The 14,818-nt window shown below is 37.1% G+C and overlaps 1 protein-coding gene across 1 annotated transcript in view; it reads right to left on the reverse strand.

The window, feature by feature from the left end:
* LOC117434546 (protein kinase C-binding protein NELL1-like) overlaps positions 1 to 14,818 on the reverse strand; it is a 113,605-nt gene that overhangs the window by 55,095 nt on the left and 43,692 nt on the right. The window lies entirely within an intron of this gene.

Here is a 14,818-nt window from a genome sequence, read left to right on the forward strand (position 1 = left end):
CGCTTCCATAGACTATCTACCCAAGATAACTAACTGTCACCCAGAAGATCGACATTCAGAGACTTAGTAATAGAGTATATATTAATGATAAATTTGGTGGCTATCTTGGACTTGCTATTAATGCTAAATTCACTACCATTTTAAATCATTCTACGCTGCATGCTCACATGCACCTGGCACTTAAATAAAAGCCCTCAATCATGTCCACTGAATCTAGGATGCAAGGGTCAAAATACAGCAGGTCAAAAGTACCCATTAATCCTACGAACTTGTCGGGTAAGTGAATTTTTATTTAATATATCTGCTGAAAGTCTACAGTAAAGTGCTATACAAAAGGTTCATGCAGACTTCAACTGACTGATTGTGTCAAATGTATTAAAGGTAAATCAATGTAGTGCTGCTATGCTCTCGATTACTGGCAAGGACAAAGGACCTACAAGCAGGATGCAACAAGGACATGAATAGATAGATGACTGTCTGCAGAAAGGTTTCTACCACTGGGCGCAGGGCAGCATCTGGCAAGGTGAATAGCAATCACCAGAGGCTATTAAAAGAGCAAGGTGCTTGTCACCTGGAATAGGGCATCATCCAAAACACATGGACAGAAACACAGCACAGAGGGTTTCCAGCAGAACGGTGTGGCTTGGTATTTCTATGTAATACATGTACATGTGTAGGGCTTTCAGTCCGTCTGGGTTTTTCTGTGCCTGTTATCTCTGAGTAACTATTTTACATGATGTTTATCATAGCTGGTCTTCATATGAGTTGTAGAACTTAATTTGACAATTCAGATTTGGCACAGCATTCAAAGATGTTTGAGGTAGAACATTTTAATTTTGTTTAGTGCTTTTGTGAGGGCGTTTACATTTCAGAGAAGCGATTTATAAAACACATGCATCAGAGAAGGGGCAGGAAAAGAGATCAGGTTGGATTGTGCTGCTTTACACCTCTAGCCTGCAGAATTTAGATCAGCTCAAATGTAATGAGACTGGCGGTCTCAGCTCAGTGGCTGCAGGGCAGCTTGGCATCACAAATCGACCACTCAATCTTGAACCACTGGAAGTCATTGCTCAGAGAACTGTAATAAATGCTAACTTCAGATGTCAGGATGGAAGCAGACTGGCTGAGCAATGTGTTGGTAAGTGGAGCCTTGCTGCTGTTAATCGCGTTTTGAATAACTAGAAAGCACCACCAATTACGTAACTGTCACACATTAAATTATATAATTCTAAACGCAAAAGATAAACTGTAAACTAACAGTAAAAATAACTGCCTTACCGCTTTGATTAGCAACACATGCATGGCAGGATTCATTCCTCTCACACGTCCCCTGAGGACTGCCATATGACTCAGCTGCCACAGTCACTGACCAGGAGAATACAGCTGTCTGGGAATACACAGCATTTGCCAAGGTGACCAGTGATCACCCGAGGCTATTAATAGATCGAGGTGCTTGTCATCTGCAGCTGGGGATAATCCAAAACACGCAGAGCATTCTAAAAGCAATCAACTAGACTATCAATACAAACACAACACTAGGCAGTTTGCACCACCATGCACAGCTATGTGCTTCAATACATTGTAATACCTGTGAGCAAGGGGCAAAATGTTCTACCTAGATGCAACAAGCACCTGTATTTGACCTTTACTTTAAGTAGTCCATAGCCTAGAGTTCCTAATGGAACCATACTTATTCTGATTTGAAAAATAAATAAGCTATTATTATGGGGTTTTTTTTAGCAGACGTCTTTACCTAAGGCGACTTACAGAGACTAGGGTGTGTGAACTATGCATCAGCTGCAGAATCACTTACAACGCCTCACCCAAAAGACAGAGCACAAGGAGGTTAAGTGACTTGCTCAGGGTCACACAATGAGTCAATGGCTGAGCCGGGATTAAAACCAGGGACCTCCTCATTACAAGCCCTTTTCTTTAACCACTGGTTCACACAGCCTCCAATCTATGAGAAATGCTACGGTGTTTGAAACTGAACCAACTGTACTCGTGAAGTAAAACATTTATAATCAGGGATATAATTAACATCTAGATTGCAAAGCCAAATTATTTTTTTTCTTCATCCTCAGTAATGTCTCCTGGTCTCTGGACTTTCTATTTCCCACCTTCCAGCCAGTTACTTTTTTTTTTACACATCCCTCAAAGGAATTGCTGGATGGTTCTGTGCCTTCAAAGTATGCTAACATTGACAGACTGTCCCTCTGCATTATTGATCAGACATAGATCTGACGTCTAGCTTTAACCTATTTTGGAAGTACTTCATTGTTTTAAAATGTAATGCCTTTGAAATATATTTCTCTGGCCTCGTGTGGATTGAAACTGGGACACATGGCTTCTTCTTTTAAAAGACAGCTTTTTGCACTCCTACGTTTTCATTTAGCTGTGCGATGCTTGAGCCTTAGAGACAATACCTACGAAAAGCTATGATGCACTTAATCTTTGGAGATTTCAAATCTCCTTTGTTAACCCTAAAGACCAGGCAGCAAATTAGCCTATGTATCAAACAGTGACACTTAACTTCACCTCGAAAGCAACTCAGGTAACATACATTACACCTAAGTTATACAACTCCAAGAACAGCGGTAAGTACATCTACCACACTGACACTCAAAAATTAAACCGATTAGGCTGAAAAGATAGTTGTCTTCAACAGATACATCTTAAAAGCATTTTATTTTAGCATCCATGTCCCTAATATCGACAAACAAAAGCAATGGTTTTCAATGTTAAGTCCATGGGAGCATTTTATAGTTGTATTTTTCAACTCTGAAAGGGCTATCTATTGATCATTCTGCTAATTAGTTTGATGAATTGACATAAAACAGCTTCCATAAACACTACCACCCAACAATATAAATACTGAACAAGCAATATAAAAGCATGTGCTTACGACTGTTTAGGATATGCCATTACAAATACTGCAGCATCAACAATTACAGATAAAGCTGAAGAAGGGTTTCAGTGACAGTTTGCAGTATTCAACTGTACTATAACAATTATTATTATTATTATTATTATTATTATTATTATTATTATTATTATTATTATTATTATTATTTATTCAACTGTACTATAACAATATGACAAGTAAGACACTGCAGTGAGTTACATGTATTTTTTTTCCTTTTGTGCTGTAAACCAATATTTAAATATTGCAGTTAAATTTAAAATATATATTTCCATGTAATTTTGCGGTTTTATTACTGTACATATATGTACTTTAGAAAATGACAACAGAAGTGTTATTCTGCACAGTTTCCAATATGCTGACTATCAGTGTTTAAACAGGGTGCATAACAAAATGGGTTATGCTAGTAAAACACTGCAAAGAGCCCATAAATGGTAAGTAAATAAAGACAGGTAATTATGTGACTCAAAACAAATGCAATCCACACACTATTCAAAACACTGCTTTCATTGAAAAATATGAGAGTATGTCTCTAGCACAGCTTTGATTTTGCAAGATGCTTTATATCTGCATTTTGTTAACAAAGACACTGCTCTAGCCTGTCACACAGGAAGATTCCCTGTCAGCTTTAAAACACCCCATATCCCTACAGATCTCATTTAGCTAGCGTTACTGCTGCTAGGCAGGAGCCACACATGCTGCATGCTGCATGTACTGTAAGGGGATTTCTCAAATCATTATAGAAACGCTGAGCAAAATGTATGGCAATTCAGTGCGCATGTCATTCTTAAACAGAGGATCTTCTAACATAATTACATTAGCCTCAGTATAAGCAATAATTATGCCATGTTCCTTGCATACATCATTTCACTTATTTATGTAGTTGTTGGAAGACTTAACCACCACGTTGCATCTGAAATAACTAAGTCTTCTATCTGATTTATAACACAAGGGATACAGTACCCTTTCCACAAAATGAAAGGATAATGCCGCCCAATAAAAAAACATTTAAAGCTGTATGTTACCAGGCAACCCAGTGGTAGTATTTGATACAACCCAGATTATTTCTCTATCAAACGTTTGTCGAGAAGAGGTGAGACCATGCTGGCTTACTCTTTACGCAAATACCTTGAAAAGTACAAAAGGCATCTTCGTGTCTTTAGTTACGTGTACAGATTTCTGTGCAATTCATATCATAAATAATGCATTTGTATTTCTTGCTCTCCCTGTAAGTTTCACGGTGAAGGATAAAGCACTGAAAATAAAACATTCACAGTGATTTCCACAGTGGCACTAAAACCCTTGCTTTAACACAGTGGGTGAATTGGATGCTACTCCTTTTTGCCTTGTCAATGTGCTTTAGAAAGAGCAACTACATGCACAGACATTTAAAGCAGAGTTTATAAGATATTCAACAGAATACAAATCTGTATTTATTTATTTATTTATTTATTTATTTATTTATTTAACAAGCGGAAGCACAAAAGGTTAGTTCATGAGTTTATCTGAAAGTAATCAAGACTATATTTTAGACATGAGGATGTATTTGTTATTATTATTTGTTTATTTAGCAGACGCCTTTATCCAAGGCAACTTACAGAGACTAGGACATGTAAACTATGCATCAGCTGCAGAGTCACTTACAATTACATCCTGAAAGACGGAGCAGAAGTGACTTGCTCAGGGTCACACAATGAGTCAGTGACTGAGGTGGGATTTGAACCGGGGACCTCCAGGTTACAAGCGCTTGTCCTTAACCACTGGACCACACAGCCTCCTATATTTTTGAGGGTTTTATGTTGTGGATCACTTAAGCAGTAGGCAAAGCCAAGATCCAGAGGTGAAAGCGAGCTTATAAATGATAATGCAGCCAGCTGCAGTCAAGGACCTACAGGAGTAAGCAGGTGCGGTATGAGGAATCGTGTACAGTATGCTTATAAGTGTTCGGTTAATATCTGTAATCAAGTTGAGAGTGTATTTCTCATGCACACGTTGCTATGTTAGGCCTGCCAGCAAAGTGATTGGAGGTAGACAGCGAACACTTATAAAAATAAATCATTAAATTTAAATAACAAAACAGATGAAAACTTGATAGTAACCTACTTAATTTGTTTGTATAGGCTGTGGTTTAAAGATTTAGAATGCTTTATCATTGAGTGCAAGATCTATATTCTCAGCTACATTATACAGTTAGTCTGGATCACCCTAAAATGCACATGCAGCCAGTGAAATGAGGCCAGACCTGTGGTAGCATGTTCACATTTCTTGGAGTTTGTTAATATACACCCAAGAGAAAATATAAGCAGGTATGAGAACAAACAATACTTTACAGTAATCAGAGTTGCAACTAGGCTACCAAGCAAGCCAAGAGAGAGGCTACAGTATATTCATTTTCTTTCCCTAAACAGATGCTTAATGTTTGTAATTTACTGTGTTCATAATAAAAGCAACACATTCTTCAGTGTTTGAAATGAGTGACAGGATACCTCATACAACTCTTTAGGAATATTATTAAAGAAAAAAAAGGGAGAAAAACTGCAGCATTTGATGTGTGGCTCATTACCTTGGCAAAACCCAAACTCAATTAGTGCTACTGCATAAAAGTTGCAACATTTTACATTGCACAAATCCTTCCTGGCTATATCATTCATTAGATTGCATTTTACCACCATCTATGCATTAAAACTCCCACAGACAGGACCTCTGTCATGTTTTACTGTTTGTAGAGTGCTATGGTAATGATATGGTCATGTTCCCTCACTATCACCATATAAACTGATACCTGCTGACAGATTAGCTCTAAGCCCTTATCACTACTCTCACTTGATTGATTTCATTTTCTGTATGATTTCAGCATTGCTACATAAGGTTCAACATTGTTTTTTTCAGCACATGGCAGCATAGACCTTCATCAGCAGAATACTTTTACAGAGCTTACCTTGTAAAGACCCCTGTGCATCAGCCAGTAAATAAATTAAATCTCCATGCTTCAAGCATTAAGAAAATATATTTTTGTTCAAACTGTAGCATGGTATTGGCCTTTTATTTGAATTGATTTTTTCCTCATTTGTGTAATCATGTATCTTCCATTAAGTGTGTGTATATATATATATATATATATATATATATATATATATATATATATATATATATATAGGTTTTACATTTTAAAATTCCCTAAGTCAAATCTTTGACACATCCAATCATCAAAATAATCTGAACGTTGCCAAAATGCACCCTGCTGAATACCAGGTAATGGAAAGCATTGTATGCTGCGTGCTAAACAGCCTGGTATGGTTTGAATTGTAGTCCTCTAGGTCTTTTCTATTTCTGTGACAATGTACATTCTTCATCATCTTCAGTCATGTCCCCCCTACTATGATTTAGTAGTGAATAACCATGCTAAAGGCACATGTACTTTCTTCAAGAGTATTTCTATTAGTGGCAGAGACTTTGGTGAATTTACAGAACAAAACAAAAAAATGAAATTGTTGTCTATATTTTAATCTGAATCATGTGGTCACAAATGACTGATTCTCGTATGACTTTATCTATTCAAACTTTTAGTTCAACATCATTCGCATGTAACAAAATCTTAAGTCATCATAACCTCACAAGACAGGCTAGGCTGCTGCTGTACAGCAGGTGATCCCAAGTGTATTACCTTCTGGTTTCAATCGGAATTCCCCAGCTATTATGTTTTAAAAAGCTTCATTTTAAAGAAATCTTCATGAAAATGTTGTTGTCATCCTTAACCAATCTGCACCAATGTAGTGCATGTCTGTAAACAAATCTGATTGGCAGAGCCAATCAGCTGTTCCGTTTTGAGCTGGCGATGCTTTCATGACAACACTATATTAGCACAGCAACCAACTGCCAGTATTCATTTTCGAGTAGGATTAACAGAAAACATGATGGTTCCAAATGAGTAACTCGTTTACCCGCTTAGAACCGTTGCTTATCCTGCATATAAATAACAATGCACCTTTAAAACAGATTGTAGACTAAGATACCGCATTGTCACAGTAATATATTACTTAAGCCACAATTAGCACATTCCTGATGTATAGTTTACTAGTTTAGAAAAAAAAACAGGCTGATTTCTTTCTACTTTTACTGTGTGTTAGTTTCATATTTAAAGTTTCTATACCTTTTTTTTTAAATATGTGTTCATATTGTAGGCCATTTCAGATCTAAATGTATTCTGCACTCTCTGGGTAATCAAGAAAGCAGGTTTAACAAAGAGTTCTCACTATGAAACTGTGCATTTGCCCTCAGGCAGTTATTCAAACCCATTAACTTCTTAAAACATTTGCATAAAGGACATAGTGGTCTCCTCTATATCTTATGAAGTATTTACCAAACACAGTTTTAAGACATAACATATCCTCTCGTCTATTTAAATTTATAGAACACTGTAATCCCCCAATAAATAATACAACTGAAGATGTGCTACCATTTCTGGGTGATCCACACTTGGCATAAAACTTGCAAATTGTTTGAACCTAAAGAACAGAGAAAGGAGATGCAGGCTGAATTTTGAATTGTGATTCCCCATTGTAAGCTTTGTTGGCATCAACACATCTGTGAAGCAAGGTGCAATTTGCATACATAATGTAGCAGTGCTTTCCAACTACACTTTCTTCATGTTCAGAGCTCAAATCCTGGTCTAATGTTACAGGTCCCACCAGCCTTGGAGATGTCATTCTCTGTGCATTGTTTGATCCACTCGTGATCTCCAAACTAGCAAAAGAGTTGGCAGTTTAGTTTTCTGAGACTTATTCAATGCTGCAGTTGTTTGCATTTTACAAACAAGTTTCAATTGCCTGAGGGTAACTGGTGTGAACCTAGCTTAAAAATATGCATTCTCTTCTTTCCATTAACCTGAATAAATAGTTGGAACCCGCTGCGGACCAAAGATTTTAACGCAACACTGTAGCAGAAAACATTTTAATTTTCATCATGCATCAGCAACAATGCACATGAAAAAAAATCCACCATTACTAAGTTGTATAGAAATTGTCATCTCAATCAGCTGTTCTCAAGTTTCATACACTAGAACAAAGCTTACACATAATAACTGTTTTCATAGTGTTACAGAGAATCACACCATCTAAAGTGGAGCATGAAACACAGCTTAAAAGATATTTTAAACCCACATGTTGCAAGCAACTATATGTGTCGTGCATTTACAAGAATCCTTTGGATATCTTTGTAAGAACCGTAACTCATTTGCCCTGTGATTAAGTACTGACAGTAGCCAAATGCATAGGAAAGTACATCGTCACCATTGCTCACCACAATGCACACACAAAGGAAGCAAAAATGTAGTCTCGATTTATCGATCTATTCAAAAAATGACCTTCAGCTCTCATTGCCATGCCTCACTTTCTAAATAAGACTTTTTTGAATGCTTATTATTATAAATGTATTAGCTTTCAAACTAATGAAAAAAAAGAAATTGTTTGTGCTACAAAAAAATGTAAATACTATAAGAAAATATAATGTAGAACAGCTGTGGTAAGCAAAAAGTACCAACACTAAAACTAATGCTTTCAAGCCCATTGTACAGTACAGTGTTTTTAATTAGGCTGGATTTTCTCATGACTATAAACACTCAATCACACATTCCAAAGTATAGTAAAAGGTAGATCAGTGTTTCTGTTAGTGACTTCACACTGTGTGTACAAGCCAAAAATGTTTGTCTACTTAACTTTCTTAAAATAACAACTTTACTTTACTGATTCAGAGATGTAGAATACAATGTTCAATGTTCTTGTTTCCATTGAGTGATTGCTAAATTAGTAACACTGTGCACGCTCAAAATTTCATTACTTACACCCCTGGTTAATTAAAAAGAATGAAGTCTACTGAATTTCATTGTTTTATGTCACCTTAGCAAGATTGTAAAGCACTCCAACAAATTGTCATGTAATTAGCGGGATACAAATGAAGAAATGTTTTGATCAAGAAGTTGAAAAGCTGCAGATAAATCTTCTACTGCAATGCTTTGTTCTTTCACAATAGAAGTCCAGGTTGAAATAATAACTGGTAAGCTTCTAATTAAGATAATTCTTTCCCTGACCTTTAAGTAGTAAATTACACTGAGCTTCCATAAACCACTCTAATAATGGCATTTCCTTTCCGAAGAACACAATTGCATGGCAGGTTATCTCAGCATGCTGCAGGATTGGTAATGAGCAGACAACACTGATGCAGGGTACACTTTGACTTACTGGTACCTAATTTCCAACAGCAGAAACATATGCACATGTTTTCTTGGCACATACTATCAATTTCACTTTACATTACATGTTAACGTACATTATTAATTTCTTAGCTGATGCCCTTATCCAGGGCGACTTACAATTGTTACAAGATATCACGTTATTTTTACATACAATTACATTATTTTTACATACAATTACCCATTTATACAGTTGGGTTTAACTGGAGCAATCTAGGTAAAGTACCTTGCTCAAGGGTACACCAGGGATTGAACCCACAACCCTCCGGTCAAGAGTCCTAACCACTACTCCACACTGCTGGATGTAAAAATCCAATGAAAAACACTTCAACTTGTAAAATAGTCAAACCATAAAAACACAGAAGTATGCATTCCTAAACAAAAAAGGTTTGGAGAATCCTGGCATTTAAAACTGCAAGACGTGGGTAGTGACTCCATCACAAGAACCTTCAGCTAGGCTAGACTTTTCAAAGCTATTTACTCCAAACCACCATTAGCACTTGTATTTATTTTTTTTCAGAAAAGAAAAATGCACACAATAAAATGAACAATCCTCAACTCAGAGATGCAATTTAAGGGCTTGTGAATAATCTTAATCTGTTTTTTATTTTAGAATTGATTGATGTCCCTGTCCCCCTGTCCCCGCCATAGAAGAAAAAAAAAAAGCGCTAATGAAATTTGGAGTGTGTAGCTTTGAGCATCTAACCCGCTGTATCCTTTTGCCTCATCGGAAATCGTACAAGAGGCAATAAAAGAACATCACTGTGTGTTATCAAACAAAGGTCCATTTGCCCACTTGTTTAGAAATACTACACAAGTGAAAATCCTAATTCGTCTTGAGAAAGTAGTAATGGATTTCTAATTAAACACTTAACTATCATCTTTTGTATAATGCTAGGGTAGCAATGTGGAGTAGTGGTTAGGGCTCTGGACTCTTGACGGGACGGGCGTGGGTTCAATCCCAGGTGGGAGACACTGCTGCTGTACCCTTGAGCAAGGTACTTTACCTAGATTGCTCCAGTAAAAACCCAACTATATAAATGGGCAATTGTATGTAAAATAAATAAATAATGTGATATCTGTATAATGTGATATCTTGTAACAGCTGTAAGTCACCCTGGATATAAATAAGAAGAAGAAATAAATAATAATACAGTTTTTGTATTCCTTATGATATGAAGTGGTATAGTGTGCCCAATTACTGTACTAGTTTTCTCCCCAATTATCTTCTCCCACCGCAACAATCACCACATCAGCTCAGGAGAACTCAGAGTCCGTGGGCTTCTCACAACCAAGCCAATTGGTTCTTTCCACCCAGGAGCTCTATCATTAAATGCCAGCAAGCTAACAGCACTGCGGGTGTCTGCTTGTGAGCTCCTCGGGACGCCTGGTCAGTAGGGCAGTGTGGTGAGGTGAAACAGTCCATGTCGATCTTGCCTCCTTAACCTGTGGGAGCACCACAGTCAATGTTACACTCACTGTGGAATTCCAAGCGAAGCATGGACACTTTGCAAAGCCAGGGCGCAAACCTACTTTCCCCTGACTGTGTATCTCACCTTTCACACCACACGGTCGTATTATTACCAGGCAAGCCACTCGAGACCCTCATGATTTTTTTTTTTCTTTTAAAACAAAATACCTTGTGGAGTAGAATTGTGTGACACCAGTTTCCCAGACATTTTTTTTTTTCCAGTTGCTTGCTATATTAATGCACTTGTGTCGTGTAAGAAATGGGCAATTGGGCCCAGTTAGAACCAACATGACATAAAACACAGCAGGGACCTTGTGCATCTACTTTTGCTCTGTCTAATCAACAGAAGTACAAAAAACAACCAATGGCATGTACTGGAATGAATCTGGGCAAGGGTGGCCCCTGGTGACTATTTGCTTTGTAAATGCCGGTAAACTAGTTAAATTACCAGAAGAAGGATTGTTTGAAAGCAGGTTTAAAGAGAAGGCAACACAATGCAATAGAACCTCAAGCAATTATTCTTTAATGCAAAATGTCACTTGATTGCAGCTCTAACAAGTTCTTAATTGTAATGCAGCACAAGCAACAGCTGTAATCTGAATATCAGCAGACAGGGAAATAAATCAAAAGTTCACTCTTCATTAAATTATGAACATTATATTGAATTGTTGTTTTTTTTCTATCCTCCTTGCACTCTAAAAGCTTTTGAATTAGATGTATGACTGTGCTCTAGAAAGGTCAGAGGATTACCTGTAAGATTAATTTTCTTTATTTTCTTTACAGCATGAATATCTGAAATCAAAATGAATGCTGGCATAGCAAACACTAAGGAAGAGTCTGACTGATGCATGAGGTTAAACACCTTTTCCTGACATACTGTAATTACTGTAGATGTACACTCATGAATACATACATATATGCACACTACCTGGAATAATTCAGCTAAGCATCTCCCTTTTTCTTTGCATTTCCTTGGTTTATGCGCTGAATGATCTGTGAGTACTTTCGGTTTTAATGCAGTTCCTAATAAAATGGCCACAATCTGCATGCATGTGTGAATGTGTGAATGCCTATAAACTGATGTAATCAATTATGTTTATTTAGTGTGCTTTATATAAGCTAATACGTGGAATGTAGGATGTCTCTTATTATGTCTCTTGTGCAGTTTGGGCGAGAAATCCTGAACAGTGATTGGCTGAGTTCTCATACATGATTTATAATTTGTAGAATGAGCCAACAGTGGCAGGCTTAAATGCTTTTATAGCAATTGGTGAAGTAGGCATGTGCCCGTTAAAATTACCCAACGTGTCATTTCCATTTTTCGAAAATGCTACTCAAGTCAAGAGAGACTTGGCTGATGATAATCCTTACGAGACGTGGGACATGTCATTTACCATTACGCCACATTTAATGAAACTATAAGTAACAGCACCATGATGCATTGTGATGGGAAGTCAGTACACTTTACTTAGCCAGTACACTGAGGGAATATACAGTATATATGTACAATATAATTGACCTCCCTGGCTGATTTTCACATGCATAAGATAAACAAACACACGTCTTTGAAACAATTCTGTTAGCCTCAGACCAACTCAAAAAACGCCTGGGAAGAGCTCCTAACACAATTCATATCTCTATCACGAAGCAGCTGTTGATAATACTGTATGAGAGCTATAGGTACTTGCTGTAAAATATTATCAACAGAAACAAAGAAATCCCCAAAGCGATTGTATCCATGTTTGGTTTGCTTACTAAGCTATAACAGCGCTCTGTACATGTACAGTACATCAAAAAGTTTTTGCAGCTGCAGTTGTAGTAGGATTGTAACACTTTGGGTGCTTGAAGGGGGAAAGTAGGTCTCAAGGGTGACCATTAAATGCACCTCCTGACTGCAACCTGCCTACAAATCAGGAGGATGAAAGATATTGCCCCCTTCCACCAGCAAACCTAAGCAATGGATGTCACCAAGTTACTGAATCCTGGCAGCAAGGTCAAGCCAAGAAAGGCACTGCTTGATCTTGGAAGGGGCTCGTTGGTTTAGTGCTTTATCCATAAAACAGGCTCTCAAAACAGCCAGTGTCACTGAACAGTGCTGACCCACATGTGAGGGGCCCCTGGTGATAAACCTCCAGTTACACCCTACAGCATCGGTTATCTGGTGCTGCATGGAGGTCTGCCATCCAAGTTGTGACTTATTTTAACCCTGCTTTGCTGTTGGAGGGTGAACTCAGCCCATCGGAGTGAATAGCAGCGAGGGCACAAAATGTACCCAATTTACACAGAATACAGTTTAATGTGAGCCGATTAGCACACTTTTATATGAGGCCAATTAACAAAGATGACAGTGCAGCACAACCCATTTTGTCCATAACTCATGAACAGTAATTTTTAATATTAATATAATGAATCGGTTTTAAATATCAATATCTTTTTTAATTAGAGAGAGAAACCAATTACTTTTTGTTTGAAATATAAGAAAATGTTGAGACGATTCAGCTAATAATATTATCCAAAGTAATTATTATTTATTTATTTATCAGACACCTTTATCCAAGGCGACTTACAGAGACTGCAGAGTCACTTACAACAACAACATCTCATCCGAAAGACGGAGCACAAGGAGGTTAAGTGACTTGCTCAGGGTCACACAGTGAGTGAGCTGGGATTTAAACTGAGGACCTCCTGGATACAAGCCCTTTTCTTTAACTACAGGACCACACAGCCTCCCATATCTCTAATGCAAACATAATGCATCATTTTTGTAAACCTATGCCTGTTAATTTCTAGAAACATGCGAAAAATAATTGCACATTTGTTGTCAGTTACTGTATACTCTGTCTGAGAGAAGCAAACGTAATTTCCAGGTCTAAGATCGGCAAAGGGGCAAGTTTAAAATTATGAGACGTTTTCTTATCAACCAATAGTGATGGAATACCTGCTGTACAAATGTTATATTCAATGTATCTTTATACACCCGTCCTGTCTGTCTGGCAGCTTACTGACACCTCAAATCAAATGTCTTGTTGGAATCCTTTGCACCATTGACAGTTGACATTACCAGTCAATCGACCCAAAACATATGTTCTCTCCAAAACATTGTTTCAGATTGGAAAATACAGCATTATAATCTGGACTATGCCTAGGGATTAAGTTCCTGCTTTACATTTTACATTGTTGAAGTGCATGCATCTCAGTTAACACCCTTTTATACACATATTATATATAAATCCATCCATATGCATATGTTGGCATTGATATACATACATACATACATACATACATACATACATACATACATACATAGAAGGGATCCAGTTATACTGTTAATGATAGGGTAAAAAAAATGAATTACTTTAGCCATGCACAAAGGAACATTGTGGACAATTTAAATCCAATTTTAAGTAATGGGAGCCATCTGAATAGACTGATTTGCCTATATTGGTAGTACACCTAAAGGATAAATTATAGATCCAATGGGCCATATGTGCTTGTGATTCTGTTATTTAGTATATAAGGTGACCTTAGAGCATGTCAGTGTTCTGTAAGACAAATCTGTAAATGACCTTGTTTGACAGCCCAGAGATTCACCTTTAGTCGCTTCTTTATGTAACTACATTGAAATGAAAATCTATAAATGTGTTTCAGTAAACAAATGACACAAAAGACCAAAAAGCCAGTAACAAAAAAAACTAAATCTCACATTGTACCAGTTACGGTGTTAAGTAATTAAAGCAGACAACTGTGTTTAAAAAAATAAAATAAAATAATAATTATCTTGTGCAGATTAATGTAGCCTTCGCTGTCAAAGTCAAACCTATCACCACAATAAACTGATATTAAAAGTGGGTGATGAGCCCCTCAGGGAAGCATACATGAGAAGCTTGTTCACGAGCTAAGACATGAGGATATTTCAAGAAATGAACATTTGTGCTGGTTAATTGATATCACCACCCACAGAGTTGGAAATGTCACATATATTTCATTGCCATGCAACAGATTACTTTTCTTATCCTTGCAATCATTTCCAAAGCGAATTTTAGCATGAAATAACTCCGCTGTTCAATTAATTCATGAATTAAAGCTGGTGGTTGAAATAAGGTTTACATATCCAGGAAATCAAACAGCATGCTTCTATATTGTTTATTATTTCTGTAACATGACTTCTGAGTGACCT

Source organism: Acipenser ruthenus, chromosome 28 (assembly GCF_902713425.1).
Source record: "Acipenser ruthenus chromosome 28, fAciRut3.2 maternal haplotype, whole genome shotgun sequence".
Lineage (NCBI taxonomy): Eukaryota > Metazoa > Chordata > Actinopteri > Acipenseriformes > Acipenseridae > Acipenser > Acipenser ruthenus.